Source organism: Rhinatrema bivittatum, chromosome 8, assembly GCF_901001135.1.
Source record: "Rhinatrema bivittatum chromosome 8, aRhiBiv1.1, whole genome shotgun sequence".
Classification (NCBI taxonomy): domain Eukaryota; kingdom Metazoa; phylum Chordata; class Amphibia; order Gymnophiona; family Rhinatrematidae; genus Rhinatrema; species Rhinatrema bivittatum.
The window spans coordinates 217,879,261-217,894,785 of record NC_042622.1 but is presented as its reverse complement, the minus strand read 5'-3'; positions in this window follow the sequence as shown (position 1 = coordinate 217,894,785).

Below are 15,525 nucleotides of genomic sequence, written 5' to 3'. Positions count from 1 at the left end.
GTAACAAATGGAAAGATTCTGATAGTGAGTAGCTTTTGAGTAGGGGTCTATAGCAGACTTGCATGTTCTGTTTTCAATAGGAGATGTATTGGTTGTAATATTTGCAGTGCTGCTCTTTTCTAGGTATGGTGGTAACTGTATGAGTCTTGAGAGTTATTATTGTTTTGATATGGCAGATATGTTTCTTGGGGTAAAAGTTATCACAGCCTGCCAGTCTTGGCAGGCTGTGATAACTTTTATTGGCCTGTGTTTAATTATCCAAAAATATTGCATGTGAGCTATTGAGACAGTGTAGGACCTGTCTTGTGAATGTCTCTGATACTGACATCTGAAGGAGGGAGCTATGTAGTTTTAAAAACTTTTGTACAATATTTTTAGATACATGTATTTTTATTTTACAGATTTTTTTTAGGCAGCCTGATGTTCTGTTTTCCTAATAGGAGGTATATTGGTATTTAGGGCCTAGTATAATATTTACACTGTTGCCTTTTCATAGATAGGGTTGCTGTTGCTTGAACACTGTTTTGGTATGGGAGGTTTACTATATTGTAATTCTTTATTCATGCCTTTTTAGAGAGCTAAGCCCACGCTCAATACATGTTAAAATGAGCCTAATGCCATATGGGTTACAAATATCTTCTGTGTTTTGGGGAGAAGGGGTTCAGGGAGTGAGCCTGCAGGAGACCCGGGGGAGGGGGTGTGGGAAGGGAAAGGGCACTGAATGAGCAAGACTGCTGGTGACTTGGGGTTGGGGGGAGGTGAGACTGAATCCCCTGCTATAAATGTCACTGCATGCCACTGCTTGTTACACAATATCAAAATCTCTCTTGAAGTAATAATATAATAGCTTATAATAGCTTTGGTGGTTCATCTGGTTTTTTTTGCACTTGATGTTGCGGTCCGCGACCGGGTCCTTACCTGCTCTCCAGGCCCCTCTGCCGTATCGCGAGCCGCGGAATCCAAGGCCTTTCAGGCCGCATGGCAGCGGCGTCTCCACGAGGGAGACGCCGCTGAGACCCGAGGATGACTCCTCCCCCTGCAGGGGAACGCGCGCGTGCGAGGCCCGACCTTTTGTAGGTCCAGCACCCGGATGTGCTGAACCGCCCTCTTTCTGACGTCAGACGCCGGCGGGGGATTTAAACCGGCACCAGCCCTTCCTGCCTTGCCTTGCAACGCGGTCACTCTTTGAGTCTAAGTTGCCGTTCCTGTTTGCCTGTCCCGACGCTCCTGATCCTGTCTGCCTGTTCCAGTGTTCCTGATCCTGCCTGCCTGTCCCAGCGTTCCTGAACCTGCCTGCCGGTACTGGTTGCCCTGCTTCCGTTTGCCTATTCCTGAGCTTTCCTGCTTGCTTGCCTGATCCAGTGTCCTGACCTCGGTCCGTCTCCACGCTTCTGACTCTGCTGCCTGTCCTGACCTCGGTCCATCTCCGCGCTTCTGACTTCTGTGGCCTGTCCAGATCCTGGTCCGCTCCGGGTCTTCTTCCACCGCCAGCCGCTCTCCTAAGTCCCAGCGGTCTGGGTCCCTACGGGCTCCTCCTGGGGGGACCGCAGGCTTCCAGGGCGAAGCCACCTAAGCCCTAGCGACCCGGGCCCCAACAGCTCCTCTGGGGGGGTCACAGGTTTCCAGGTGAAGATTCGTCTCCGGCTGTGCGCGTCTGCCTCCCGACCGTCTCTCTTCGTCGGTCGGCCCAAGGATCCACTTCAGGACTTCAACACTTGAAGGATTTAATCAGCAGGACCAAAATTTATCCGAAATGGAGACATACCCTTGCAATTAAAAATATTTTTAACAGCTACATAGAAACAGAATATGACAGCCGAGAAGAACCGTAAGGCCCACCCAGTCTGCCCAGCTAGTTAACAGAAAAGCCAGTTGCAACAGTAAAAACAGCAACCGAAATCAGCGAGGCTGTTAACTGAACATATGGATGTCTAGGTCCCCATGGCCTTGCTGCATGGTATCCAGCCATTAACAACTTGCTGACATCAATCGAGTTGGTTTCTGAGTTGTAGCCTTTTGGTCTTAACATCCCTAACTGAGAGACCTCCAAAGATGATATCCCAGAGTTGAGTCACACAGGGGATCTAAAATGGTGGCTGTTCCCACCTTGCAATGGATCCCCCATGGCCATGGGAACAGCCTGTTCCCCCTTCTCGGTGGTTTTCTCGCACACAGGAGAGGACACCGAGTGCCGCAACAGTTCTCCTGCAGCTTTGATCACAGCTCCATTACAAGCAGAGCAGAAGGAGCTGGCTGCTCTAGAGACATGCCCCGCCTCTGCCCCCTCACAGCGCTGTCTGACCCTACTCCTCCTTAAAAAAAAAAAACCTCTGGCCGCTAGGCACCCAAATGGATCCACTCTCTGCATCCCAAAGCTGGCTGCCAAGTTCACTCCTCTCCAGCAACCACCAAGTTGCACAAGGCCTGTGCTTTCTCAGTGGCTGCCTTTACTGGCACGCAGCTGCAGCTCGGCGATGGTAAAATAAAAACATTTCTTCTTCATTTTTTTCAAGCAATCTTAATGTAAGAATACAAGAAATGCCATACTAGGTCAGACCAAAGTTCTATCAAACCCAGCATATTGGCTTACAGGCCTGGACACGCAAGTAACCCCCTATATGCACACAAGTATTGGGCCTGCTGAAAGGGGCAGTGTGGGAGGCGGGCCGGGACAACGCCATTAGACGCTGTCCTGGGGAAGCGCATGCCGGCATTCGGCCAGCGTGCGGAGTTTACTCCTGCTCTAGAGGAGCAGTAAGTACAAAATTAAAAAAAATGGGGACAGGTAGGGTTAGTTTAGGGGTCAGGGAGGAGAGGGAAAGAGGGAGGAAGGTTAGGGATGTTCCCTCCCAGTCCATGCGCTGGGTAGCGTGCACAAATGTACCCCACGTGCGTAGGATTTAAAATCGGCCCCTATGTGTACTAGCCATTCAACCCTTGAAGAAACCCACTTGTTGTTCTGAAATAAGTGAGGGTATTACCAAACAAAGTCTATCTACCAGAACCTTTGCCAGAATCTTAAAATTGCAGTTAAGTAATGAGATGGGGTGATATGAAGAAGGCAGCAAGAGGTCTTTACCCGACTTTGCCAGTATCGTAATGTGTGCAGTATTAAAATCTTTTGGAAAAGAACCTTTTCCCAGGTCATCTGTGTAGAAGGCAGTTAAGGGGGCTGCCAGCTGCGCTTTTAACCCTTTGTAAAAGTCATAGAAGAGACTATCCGGGCCGGGAGATTTGCCGGTTTCAGTAGTGGAGATAGCATTGAGGACCTCAAAGGACTGGACTGGCCTGTTCAGAAACTCTAATTGGGCTGATGTTAACCTCGGTAAATTCAAATTGGAGAAGAAGTTTTCTTCCTCTGATTTCCCACCCGGGGTATCATCAGTATAGAGGGATTCATAAAAGAGTCTGAATACCTCACATATCTCTGATTTGGAGGATACAGTTCTCCCGTGTGCTGTTTGAATCCGCTCAATAACTGTTTTTCCCCGTGAGATCTGAACTAAGTTCGTCATGTGTTTCCCCGTCTTATTCCCAAATCTGAAGTGTTCGGCAACCTGTAGGCTCTGCTGAGCCCTTTGATGAAGGTGTACATTCAAGCATTCTAAGATAGAATAACAGGTATTTTTGTTCTCTTTAGTGGGGGTTTGACTCAACTGCTCTTTAGCTAACTTTAACTTATCTTCTAACTGAAGGATGGTTTGGCTTAGTCGTTTCTTTCTAGAGCTCATAAACACAATGGGCTGGATTTTAAGATTTAGGCGCGGGCGTAGATTTGTGCATGCAACCCGGCACGCTAAAATCTACCCCCGATTTTATAACATGTGCGTGCAGTCACGCGCATGTTATAAAATCTGGGGTCTGTGCGGGCAACGGGGTGCACACTTGTACACCTTGCTTGCGCCAAGCCGCGCAGCCTTCCTCCATTCCCTCCGCCCGCCCCCACCTTCCCCTCCCTTTCCCTACCTAACCCGCCCCCCAGCCCTACCTAAACCCCCCCCTTACCTTTAACTTAGAAGTTGCGCCTGCCTCTGGGCAGGCATAGGTTGCACTCACCGGCCGATGGCCGGCCCGTGATCCTGGGCACAGCAGCAAATGGCTGCTGTGCCTGGAGGCTCTGGCCCTGCCCCGCCCACACCCCGCCCCCTTTTTCAAGCCCCGGACATACACTCGTCGCTGGACCTATGCAAAATAGGCTCGGCACGCACAGGAGGGGTTTTAAAGGGTTACGCGCGTAACCCTTTTAAAATCCGCCCCAATGATTTCTTCCCTGATCACCGCCTTGCCCGCCTCCCAGAATAGTTGAGGAATTATTACATGCTGTTGGTTATGAAATGCGTACTCCTCCCATCGTTTCTTTAAAAAAGACAGAAACTCCAGGTCTGAGCTCAAGAAGATGGGAAATTTCCAGATGCGGTCCTGTACCTCTGTACCTGAGAGGACAAAATCTGCCCAGATGGGGGCATGGTCCGAAATTACTTGGGGAACCAATCTCGGCTTTGATGATGTGGGGGAAAAATTCGCTAGAGACCAAAAAGTAGTCTATTTGTGAGAGAAATGCATGGGCCCTAGAGATATGCTACGGTATAGTCTCTTTCTCCCGGGTGTAAAGATCCTCAGATATCCAATACCCCAAGTCTCTGGCAAAGGTAAGCTACTCCTCTTCTCCTGATTGTCCCTCCTTGAGGATGAGATGGACATTTATCGAGAGAGGGATTGCGTACCGTATTAAAATCTCCTACAAAGAAGAGAGCTCCCTGGGAGTGCAGTGTTATCATATTATAAAAGGTAACAAAGAAAGAGTGTGAGTAGTCGGGAGCATAAATGTTGCAAATCGTAAGGTCTTTACCATTCAAGCATCCCATAAGGAAAATGTATCTTCCATTAGGGTCTGCAGGGATTTTGTTACTGTAAAGGAGGTGTTTTTATTAATCAAAATAACTACGTCAGTTTTCTTATCTTTGGCTGGGGCAAAGTAGCACGAGCCCACCCATTATCTAACAGTTTCTCACTCTCAGTTTTCAACAAATGGATTTCCTGGAAACAAGCTACAGACGCTTTACATCCCCTCAAATGCTGTAGTACCTTCTTCCTCTTGATAGGGGAACCCAGGCCATTTACATTCCATGAAATTACCGTGCATTACATCAAAAAGGGAAGTATTGACCGCAAGGTCTTATGGAATATCAATGAGCGTACAGTAGCGTGCGGGAATTCCAGCCAGGCCCCACCCGCCACAAATTTTGCAAGGACATACATGTGGGACCCAAATAAAGGGTGGTAGTGTATCCAAAAGAATCTGATGCCCCTTGAATGGTGTCTGATAAGAAAATTGCCATAGGTGACCCTCATTATCCCCAACTGAGACTTGGCTTGGTTCTAAAATGATCTAGATCACATAATAAAATAGTGTTCTGAAGTTCCCCTTTATCTGGTACCCCTCCCACCCCTTCCCCCGAACTTTTCCTTTCCCCACAACATGCAACAAAGCAAAATTGTCCCCCAAATAGAATAGGGGGTTGGAGCCATGCGATCTTCGTGTTCGGGTGCCACACCCCAACTTACTGCAAGAGGGGAGTGACCCAATTCCCCCAAAAGATAGAAACATAAAAAGAAACAAATATAGCTTAAGAATAAATGCCACTAACCTGTTCCCAATAAACCAACAACAGATTTACTCTTGTCCAGTATGAATTTTACAAAGGGAAGTAACCATTTTAAATTCTCCAGAATTACTAAGAGTTATTTGTTGGGATTGTTAAATCATGCAGAATGAATCTAAGATGTGTGTCGCCAGCTGTCTTTCCACTCAGAAGTGAACACTATCTCTTTGCTATCAATGGAAGTAATTTTCGTCTAGTAAGGTGGTTGGATCCTTGCCATGAAGTAGTAGGAACAAAGATAAAGAGGCAAAGTGAAAAACAGCAAGGTCCATAGACTCAGGCCCGTTTGACTGGGTCAAGTCTCCCATCTTCCCTGGAGAGCTGTTGGTTACAGAGATCAGTCACTCATTCTTTCTGGAAATGTATTAAGAAAGGACTGGACCTCTTCAGGGCTATCAAACACCCTGATCTTGCCTTCATACCAGGCTGGAAATTGCAGCAAGAATTGGATGTGGCGTGCAAAAAGTGATGAGCAGATCGGGGAAAAACTGTGATGCAGAGAGGCCACATTGGCCAAATAATCTTGAAAAATCCAGACCCTGTGGTTTCTGTAAGTCAGTTCTGAACACTTGCGGAAAGCCTGCATAATTAATACTTTATGCACATAGTTTAGGAGCTTTGCAATGACAACTCATGGTCAGGAATCACCATCTTTTTTCACCCCGATGCAATGCGCCCTTTCAATACGGAAATAAGCTTTAATGTCTTCAAGGCCCAGGACATCTGGGAGCCATGTTTCCAAAATTTCGCCCAGTCTTCTATAGATTCAGGTAAGGTCTTAGGTTTAAATGTCTCGAGCAATTTTCTAAATTGTCCAGTTTTGACGCCTGTTCTGTCACGGCTCTTTCTAGGGCAGCTAGACGTAGTGGCTAGTGTATGAACTTCGAGCAACGAAACGTGGCCTTCGACCTGATTAATCCTGGGGCCGAAGTCTGTGATCGCGGTTTTAACTTCTTCCAACTGAGAGGATATGCCGGCCAACTTTTCATCTAGGGCGCCCAGGACGACCACTTTGATTTCACAAATGATCGTAGCCAGCTGAGTCTGTTCCGTTACAGGTTCATGCTCTGCTGCCGCCACTGCCTTTTTGAATGCAGAGCTGCGTGGTCTCTCTATCTTTTTTTCCGCTCCGTGGGGGCATCCCTGGAGAAGATTTGTTCATATACGGCACAATCGACATCTGCTCTGTAATTGTTGAGATACACTGCCCATAAAAAGAGAGGGTTCAAGTGATTGCCTGAAGGTGAAGGAGCACGGCACCTGGAGCTCAGGAAGAAGCGTCCTTCGCAGCTCACTACATCACGTGACTCCCTCGCTCATCCTTTTTAAGAAAATGTGCATCCTGTATTAAAAAAAAAAAAAAGAGAGAAGCTCGCCTGGCTTTTGCCTCTTCAAATAAAAGCTGCCGCTTCTGGGGTACATTGAGCCCTTTCACATTTAAAGATACAACAGTAATGTCAGCCATTAGTAACAAAAAAAGACCATAATAATGATTCAGCCAATCTCGCTTGACAAATAATCACAACTCCTGAACTTGCACCACTCATGGAGCCCTTTCCCCCCTCCCCTCTCACCCCCCCCAATCAAGAGAAACCCCCATCCCATAAACAAAAAAAACGTGCAATACCAAAAGCATCACACAATCTAAGAGGAATGACGCCCCCTATTAAGGCTTAATGACACAACTTTATGCAGTGGCTATGCTAACAGAAAAAATATGTATACACTAGAACAGAGAAACACTCTTAAAAGGCACCTGTGGAGAGACAGAAAAAAAACCCCCTCTCTTAAATGGCACCTATGAGAAGACAGAGAAAAATAACTGAGCTCAAAAACCAGAGAAAGCGTCAAGTTCCCATAACATTGGCAGGTATGTCACCACTGGAATTCCTCTGTAATTGCTTGCCTCCTTTGCCAATATGCTGCCACTTTGCAACCTCTCTTTGGAGGCCAGAGCATTTGTCCACTTTAGAGTCCTTAATTTCGATATTCTTCTGGCGCAAAAGCTTCTCCACTGCCTCCGATGTACGAGCTGTAAAAGATTGGCCGTTAATAGTGAACGAAATTCCAAAAGGATATAGCCACTTATATTTTATTTATTTATATTGATGTTACCAGCTCGAAAAGAGTCAGTGATATATTTCATATGCCGACGATGTTGCAAAGTGATGACAGAGACATCATTGAATATTTGGAGCTTTGCCCCTTTCCAGGAAATGGTCCCCATATTCCTTGCTTTTTGCATTACCGTTCCTTGATGAGGAAGTCATGTAAGCAGGCAATAATATCTTTATTATTGGCCACTCTGCCCAAAGGTATGTGAGCTCGGACTATCTTAACTTCAATCACAGGCGAAGTAGCTGAATCAAAGTTCAAAATAGCCTTGCAAATGTCCTGCACAAGAATTCTATAATCAGTTCCCTCTTCTTCAGGGACCCCCCTGACTCGAATGTTATTCCTGCGTGATCTATTTTCCAGATCTTCTATTTTATTGGTGAGCTCCTCCGAAAGTTGCTTTTACAATGTTGCGTCACAGCCTCCGAATGCTCCTCCATCAAGTGATCAAGTTCCACTACTCTCACGCCCAAATCAACATTGCGGCGCAACTCCCCAACCGCTTCATGAATTACCTTCTTGATGACCACAATATCATTTTTTAAATTTTTAAACCAGGCCAAAAATTTGGCTCTTGATGGTCCCATTGAGCCGTTGTTTATCTCAGCGTTTGCGGTGCCCACTTCCATTTCGCATGTTGGCTCACCAGCCTCGGTGAGATCGACTTCAAGTGCGCTGCAGTGCCAGTAAAGAATTCTTTCAGGTCTACAGTTTTGCACCGAGCCGCCATAATGTAGGGAGCAAGGGCACCCAAAAATCAGGGCACAGAGAGTATGTGGGCAAATAAAAAAGCCACGCGCCATGCGGAGCTGAAGACTCAAGCAGCCATATCGGGCAGCTGACGTCACTTCCCCCCTCCTATTTATCTGTCAGTGTGCTCTCATACAACTCAGCAGGCCACACTCAACTGCTTCAGCAACTGAATTTCATGGGACTATTAAAAAAAAAAAAAATTTCAAACACAGGCCCCTGTACATTTACATTTTTGTGGTTTCATTTTCTTTAGTCCCAACCGCTCCCTTCCACAGCTCAAGGTCCCTCAACGCACTTTCAGCCTCCCCTGAAATCCTCCCCCATTCCCTCCTCACTCTCCCCACCTCCTTCCCCCCGGGTTTCCTGCTTCCCCCCTTCTCGCATGAATGCCCCACACTTCCCATAGCATTATAACCTGTCCAAGCATCCCATGTAAACCCCACGTTGTACATAGTTGCCAAGTTACTAAGTTACCCATGTTATATGTTTGTTCTATGTGGTTAACTCGTTTCATTGTAAGAAATAAGAACCTCTTCGCTTATTTCATTCATCCAAGATGAGCCACTGATGCAGCCATGGCTCTAACTTGATGGTGTCTGTAATTTGTAGGCCTGCTTGCCTATAACAATGCATGATGCAATCTGCTAACCAGTTGGACAATGTATCACTGCTATCCCCCCAAGCTATTGTGATTGTAAGAGATGAATAGTTGAGAAGACTGATTATGAGGTTGATTTCTTCTCTTGTAGTAAGCCAAGGCCTATTTATAGTCTAAGTTATAAAGGGCTCTCTCATCTTCATGTGCATGAGGTTTTGGGAAGAACATGGGTAGAATGATGGCTGATTAATAAGGAAAGCTGACACAATCTTTGGAAGAAACTTCAGCTGAGTGTGGATCACTACTCTTTTGTGAAAGAATTGCATATAAGGAGGATAAGGAACTAAAGCCTGAAGATCACTGACTCTTCTGGCTGGGATTACTGCGACCAGGAATTATAAATATTTGAGTGAGGCCGTCTCCAACGGTTCAAAGTGCAGCTTCTGAAGTTGTTCCAGGATCACATTTAGATCCTATGGAAAGGGAGATTTTATAACCAAGTCTTTCATACATTTTGACACTAATGGATGAATTGAAATAAGCTTACCTTTGGTCTGAACATGATAAGCGCTATGACCCTGACATGTACTCTCACTGATGAGATGACAAGGCCAGATTCAGAAAGTAAGAGCAGATAATTTACAAACTCTTTTGGTTTGCATATGAATGGATCCAAATTGTTGCGTTGACACCATGTGGAAAACCTTTTCCATTTGAAACCGCAAGCTCTCCTAGTTGAAGGCTTTCTTGAGGACACTAATATCTCCCCCACTGCTTTAGGTAAGAACAAGTCTTTTATCATTAAGCGTTCAACATCCAAACTGTTAAACTGAGGGAGGGAAGATTTGGATGAAATAAATGTCCTTCAGGTACAAACTTACTGGAAGATGCATCAAGCCAAGATATGGCTCCAAAGCGCGATATTGCTTGATATATGAGATTATTTGCATGGCCCTGCCCAGATTCCCTCCCATATTACAATGAGCTGCTTTAATGCAATTTGCATGCATGAATTTTGTAAATCCATGCAAAGCAGCTCATTAATAGGCAATTTCATATTAATAATTTATCGCTGCCGACTTAGAAAGTTGTCAGCTGTGATAAATTAACAACACCTTCCTGGGAAATGGTAATCTAACATGGGAGCCTTGGGACTCTAACATGGGTATCGAGACTCCCACATTAGATTTAAAGGGCTATGCTGAAAAGAAAAGTCTCGCGCCAATAAGAAATTGTTGAGCAGGGAGTCAAAGCTGACTCTCTACTCACCCCGAGGTCACCACTCGAGGCGACCTTAATCACCAAACGTTTAAAAATTACTAAAGTAACTCACGTGATGATGCCCCTTCCCAACCCTGTCTTCATTAAATAAAATGTGCCCCAACTCCCATTTCGAAAGAAATAAGGTAGTCCCCCTTCCTCCCACCCCCCACCCTAATGCTCAAACAAAATCATTGGGGGTATAGTGACCCCCTCGATACCTCCCCTTCTCCTCCAAATGTACAAAGAAAGGTATTAGTGTCCAGTGGCACCCACTCTCCCATCTCCTCAAACCCCCTCCTGCAGCCCAAATTTCAACAAGTTGAACAGGATCCTGCAATGGGGCCCGGGCAACCGCCTAGCGTCGGGTGGTGCCATTTTCAAAATGGCACCTAACTGACCTTGCCCCAGTCAAGAAAAGTGCAGCATGAGGGAGGGGTATTCAGTGTGTGCCACTGGACACCAATGCCTTCTTTGTACATTTAGGTTATGGGAAAGGGAGGGGGAGGATTTTGGGGGGGGGGGTCACTATACCCCCAATGATTTGGTTTAAGCACTGGGTGGGAAGGTGGGAGGAGGGGGAGAACCATGGCAGCCCTTATTTTCTTTAGAAAGGGGGGTAGGAGGACATTTTAGTTAACAACGAAAGGGATGGAAGGGGTTGTCATTGTGCAAGTTACTTTAGAAATTTCTTAACTTTTGGTGGTTGGGGCCACCTTGAATGGCACTCCCAGGATGAATAGGGTCCGCCTTGATCCCCACTCAACTCTGTCTTTTTTCAGGCAGAAATTTTTTTTTTTTTTACAGTCAGCTCTTTAAGGGAATGGTGTTCCCATGAAATTGGGGCCACCATCTCACCTAAAGGGCCACTGCCATGTTATTTTGCCCCACTGTGTTTTGCCGCAAGACAAAACAATGCACCATATAGCCATGATGTTTCTTCTGGTAACGGGCCTACTATCGTGGCGACACCACCCCATGATAGTGGGACTCTTCCTGCAAAAACAAGTTGCAGCTTAGTGCATCTAAGTGTTAAGATTGTGAGTCCTCTGGGGACAGAGAAATAGCTACGGTATCTGAATGCAATCCATTTTGAAGTGTCAAAAAGCGTAATATATATCAGATAAAAAATAAGCAAATCAGACTTGCCGGGGCCAAGCTGGAGCTATGAAGATCAGACAGACCCTGTCATTCAGTACTTTTTGCCTGTTCTGGCTATTAGGGGAATCGGCAGAAAAGCATACATTTATTTATTTAAAAACTCTTCTATACTGTCGTTAAGTTAGATCACCATCACAACGGTTTACAAAAAGGCACAAAAAAGAAATTAAAGTTAATTGGTATAGATAACAAATTATACATGTAACATCATTGAACGGTAACATATTTTCGATAAGAGAACTATGTGTTAATTAAAGCTTATATGTTGGTTGGAAAACTGCTATATGGTTCAAATCTAACGTTAATACTCTAGTATGCAATTGGGGATTATTAAAGAAAAAACTGATTACTTGGTGCTTACTTAGCTTTCATTTGTTTTCCTCCTTCTCTTTATAAAAAGCCTGTTTAAAAAGCCAGGTTTTTAGACTTGCTTTGAATAGTTTCAAATTTCTCTGCAGTCTTATTTCTAGTGACATGGAGTTCCACAGTAAGGGTCCAGCCAGCGACAGCCCTCTCTCCCTTACTTGAGTGAGGCGTGCTGATTGAACAGATGGAACAGTCAGTAGTGCCTTATTAGCTGATCTCAGATTTCTGTGTGGTACATTTGCACAAAGTGCTGTGTTAAGCCAGTCCGCCTTTTCATCATGGATTAGTTTATTCCAGCTGAGCCAAAAAACATCCTGAGCGCATTTGAATTTGCTGGGGAAAAATGGAGCAAAACTTTTTTAGTTTTCTTTCTGTTCTGAGGCAAATAGAGCATAGAGAAAGACATGATTTAATGGAACACAGTCAACATTGATTTACCCAAGGGAAGTCTTGCCTAACAAATCTGCTTCATTTTTTTGAAGGGGTTAATAAACATGTGGATAAAGGTGAACAGGTAGATATAGTGTATTTGGATTTTCAGAAGGTGTTTGACAAAGTCCCTCATGAGAGGCTTCTAAGAAAACTAAAAAGTCATGGGATAGGAGGCGATGTCCTTTCGTGGATTACAAACTGGTTAAAAGACAGGAAACAGAGAGTAGGATTAAATGGTCAATTTTCATAGTGGAAAAGGGTAAACAGTGGAGTGCCTCAGGGATCTGTACTTGGACCGATGCTTTTCAATATATATATAAATGATCTGGAAAGGAATACGATGAGTGAGGTTATCAAATTTGCGGATGATACAAAATTATTCAGAGTAGTTAAATCACAAGCGGATTGTGATACATTACAGGAAGACCTTGCAAGACTGGAAGATTGGGCATCCAAATGGCAGATGAAATTTAATGTGGACAAGTGCAAGATGTTGCATATAGGGAAAAATATCCCTTGCTGTAGTTACACGATGTTAGGTTCCATATTAGGCGCTACCACCCAGGAAAAAGATCTAGGCATCATAGTGGATAATACTTTAAAATCGTCGGCTCAGTGTGCTGCAGCAGTCAAAAAAGCAAACAGAATGTTAGGAATTATTAGGAAGGGAATGGTTAATAAAACGGAAAATGTCATAATGCCTCTAAATCGCTCCATGGTTAGACCGCACCTGGAATACTGTGTACAATTCTGGTCGCCGCATCTCAAAAAAGATATAGTTGCGATAGAGAAAGTACAAAGAAGGGCGACCAAAATGATAAAGGGGATGGAACAGCTCCCCTATGAGGAAAGGCTGAAGAGGTTAGGGCTGTTCAGCTTGGAGAAGAGACGGCTGAGGGGGATATGATAGAGGTCTTGAACGAGTAGATGTGAATCGGTTATTTACACTTTCGAATAATAGAAGGACTAAGGGGCATTCCATGAAGTTAGCAAGTAGCACATTTAAGACTAATCGGAGAAAATTCTTTTTCACTCAACACACAATAAAGCTCTGGAATTTGTTGCCAGAGGATGTGGTTAGTGCAGTTAGTGTAGCTGGGTTCAAAAAAGGTTTAGATAAGTTCTTGGAGGAGAAGTCCATTAACGGCTATTAATGAAATTTACTTAGGAAATAGCCACTGGTATTAATTGCATCAGTGGCATGGGATCTTCTTAGTGTTTGGGTAATTGCCAGATTCTTGTGGCCTGGTTTTGGCCTCTGTTGGAAACAGGATGCTAGGCTTAATGGACCCTTGGTCAGACCCAGCATGGCAATTTCTTATGTTCAAATAGGTCATTTGCTTGTAATCCCCAGAGACTGAACACTCTGATGGCTGTTGATTGTTGAAGGAACCATTTATGTCGATAAAATATTCTGCTAAGGCGATCTACCTGTAGGAGGTGCTAGTAAGCACTGAATACTAATTCAACCTATAACATTGTAATGACAGCAGAAAAGGACCAGATGGTCCATCTAGTCTGCCCAACAAGCTTCTTATGGTATTATCTGCTGCTTCATGCAGAATACCCCCATGTTTCTCTTTAAGGGAAGTAACTGACGCACCATGCAGTTATCCCCAAGTCTTATGATAAGGATACAATGAAAACCAAGCAACTGTGAAACCCATAACAAATTACTGCTAGCAACATTTTCACAGGATGATGAGCCTTCTTGATAATTCAGACAATGCTGCTTGATGTTCTTTGCTTTGGGACCATAGAAGCCGTCCTGTGTTTTTTTTCCTTATGTCTGCATGTCAGTACCACAGACCTTCCACATGTTGGAGGTTCCGGGAAGATAGGTCTCTTGCAGCACAGTTTATTGTATGCATGCCCATTCCCATATTGTTATTGCTTCTTGACAGAGAGTCCAAGATCCCATGCCTCCTTGTTTGTTCACATAGAACATTGTGACTCAATTGGATAATGTTCTTCCTTGAAGGAGGCAAGTGAAAGTCATTAGAGCATACCTTATCACTCTCAACTCAAGGACACTGAATGATTTGAAATTCTTTCCCCAGGAATGACCACATCCCTTGAGTTCAAAAAGGGTCTATGTGGGCCTCCCAACCTTTTGTGAAGGCATCTGTTTCTAAGGTTATTTGGTGAGGAGCTTGATGTAGCAGTGCTCCTTCCTGTAAAATGAAGAGATCTAGCCACCAACTAAATTCCTGCTTCATTTCTGTTAAAATTTCCACTTTGGTTATTAAGGGGTGAGAAAGTTGGTTCCATTGGATATGAAGGCCCCACTGTAGGCGACAAATGTGCAGGCGGGTCAGTGAGACTACATTGATTGCTGCCACCATGTGACCAAGAATAACCATCACTTCTCTGGCAACTGATTGATCTGTGTTCAACAGTCTGTAAGCCAATGCCCAGAGAATTTGAGCTTGATCTGAAGGAAGGAAAGCTCTCCTGTAGAGAATCTTTCCACGCCCCCAATGGACTTGATTTTCTGCGATGGAATCCAAGCCTATTTCTTGAAATTCACAAGGGAGCCAACAACTGTAAGACATAGAACTCCGGGAATTCACTGTCACAAGCCAGTTGTCCAGATAAGGGAAGACCTGGATTCCCTGATGGCATTGATGCGCTACTACTATAGGTAGGCATTTGGTGAAGACTCTCGGTGCAGCTGAGAGGCCAAAGGGAAGCACCTTGTCTTGATAATGAGAATGATCCACCATAAAACACAGGTATTGCCAATGGGAGGGGGTGGATGGGGATATGAGCATACATCCACTCCTCTTTCTGGTTAAAGGCAAGGATTGTGTGGAGGGAATTCATTTTGAATTTCTCCTGGAATATATGCTTATTAGGGCTTCTTACATCCAAGATTGGTCTCAGTCCCCCTGGTTTTCTGTGAATGAGGAAATAGTTGGAGTAAAACCTCCTAGCCATGGAGATGTGGAGAAACTGGTTTTATCGTCCGCTACTTGAGAAGCGATTCCACTTCTAGGAGGAGCTGCGCTGAGTGAGATAGATCCGGGATTGAAGGCTAAGTGGTGAGGAGCTAAGGACATATGAAAGAAAATGGCGGTAAGACCCCACCCACACTAATAAACTTTCATTATACGAAGAGACGATCATCTCCACAAAGAAATCATTCATCTATACAAAATTGTCAGCCACACTAAA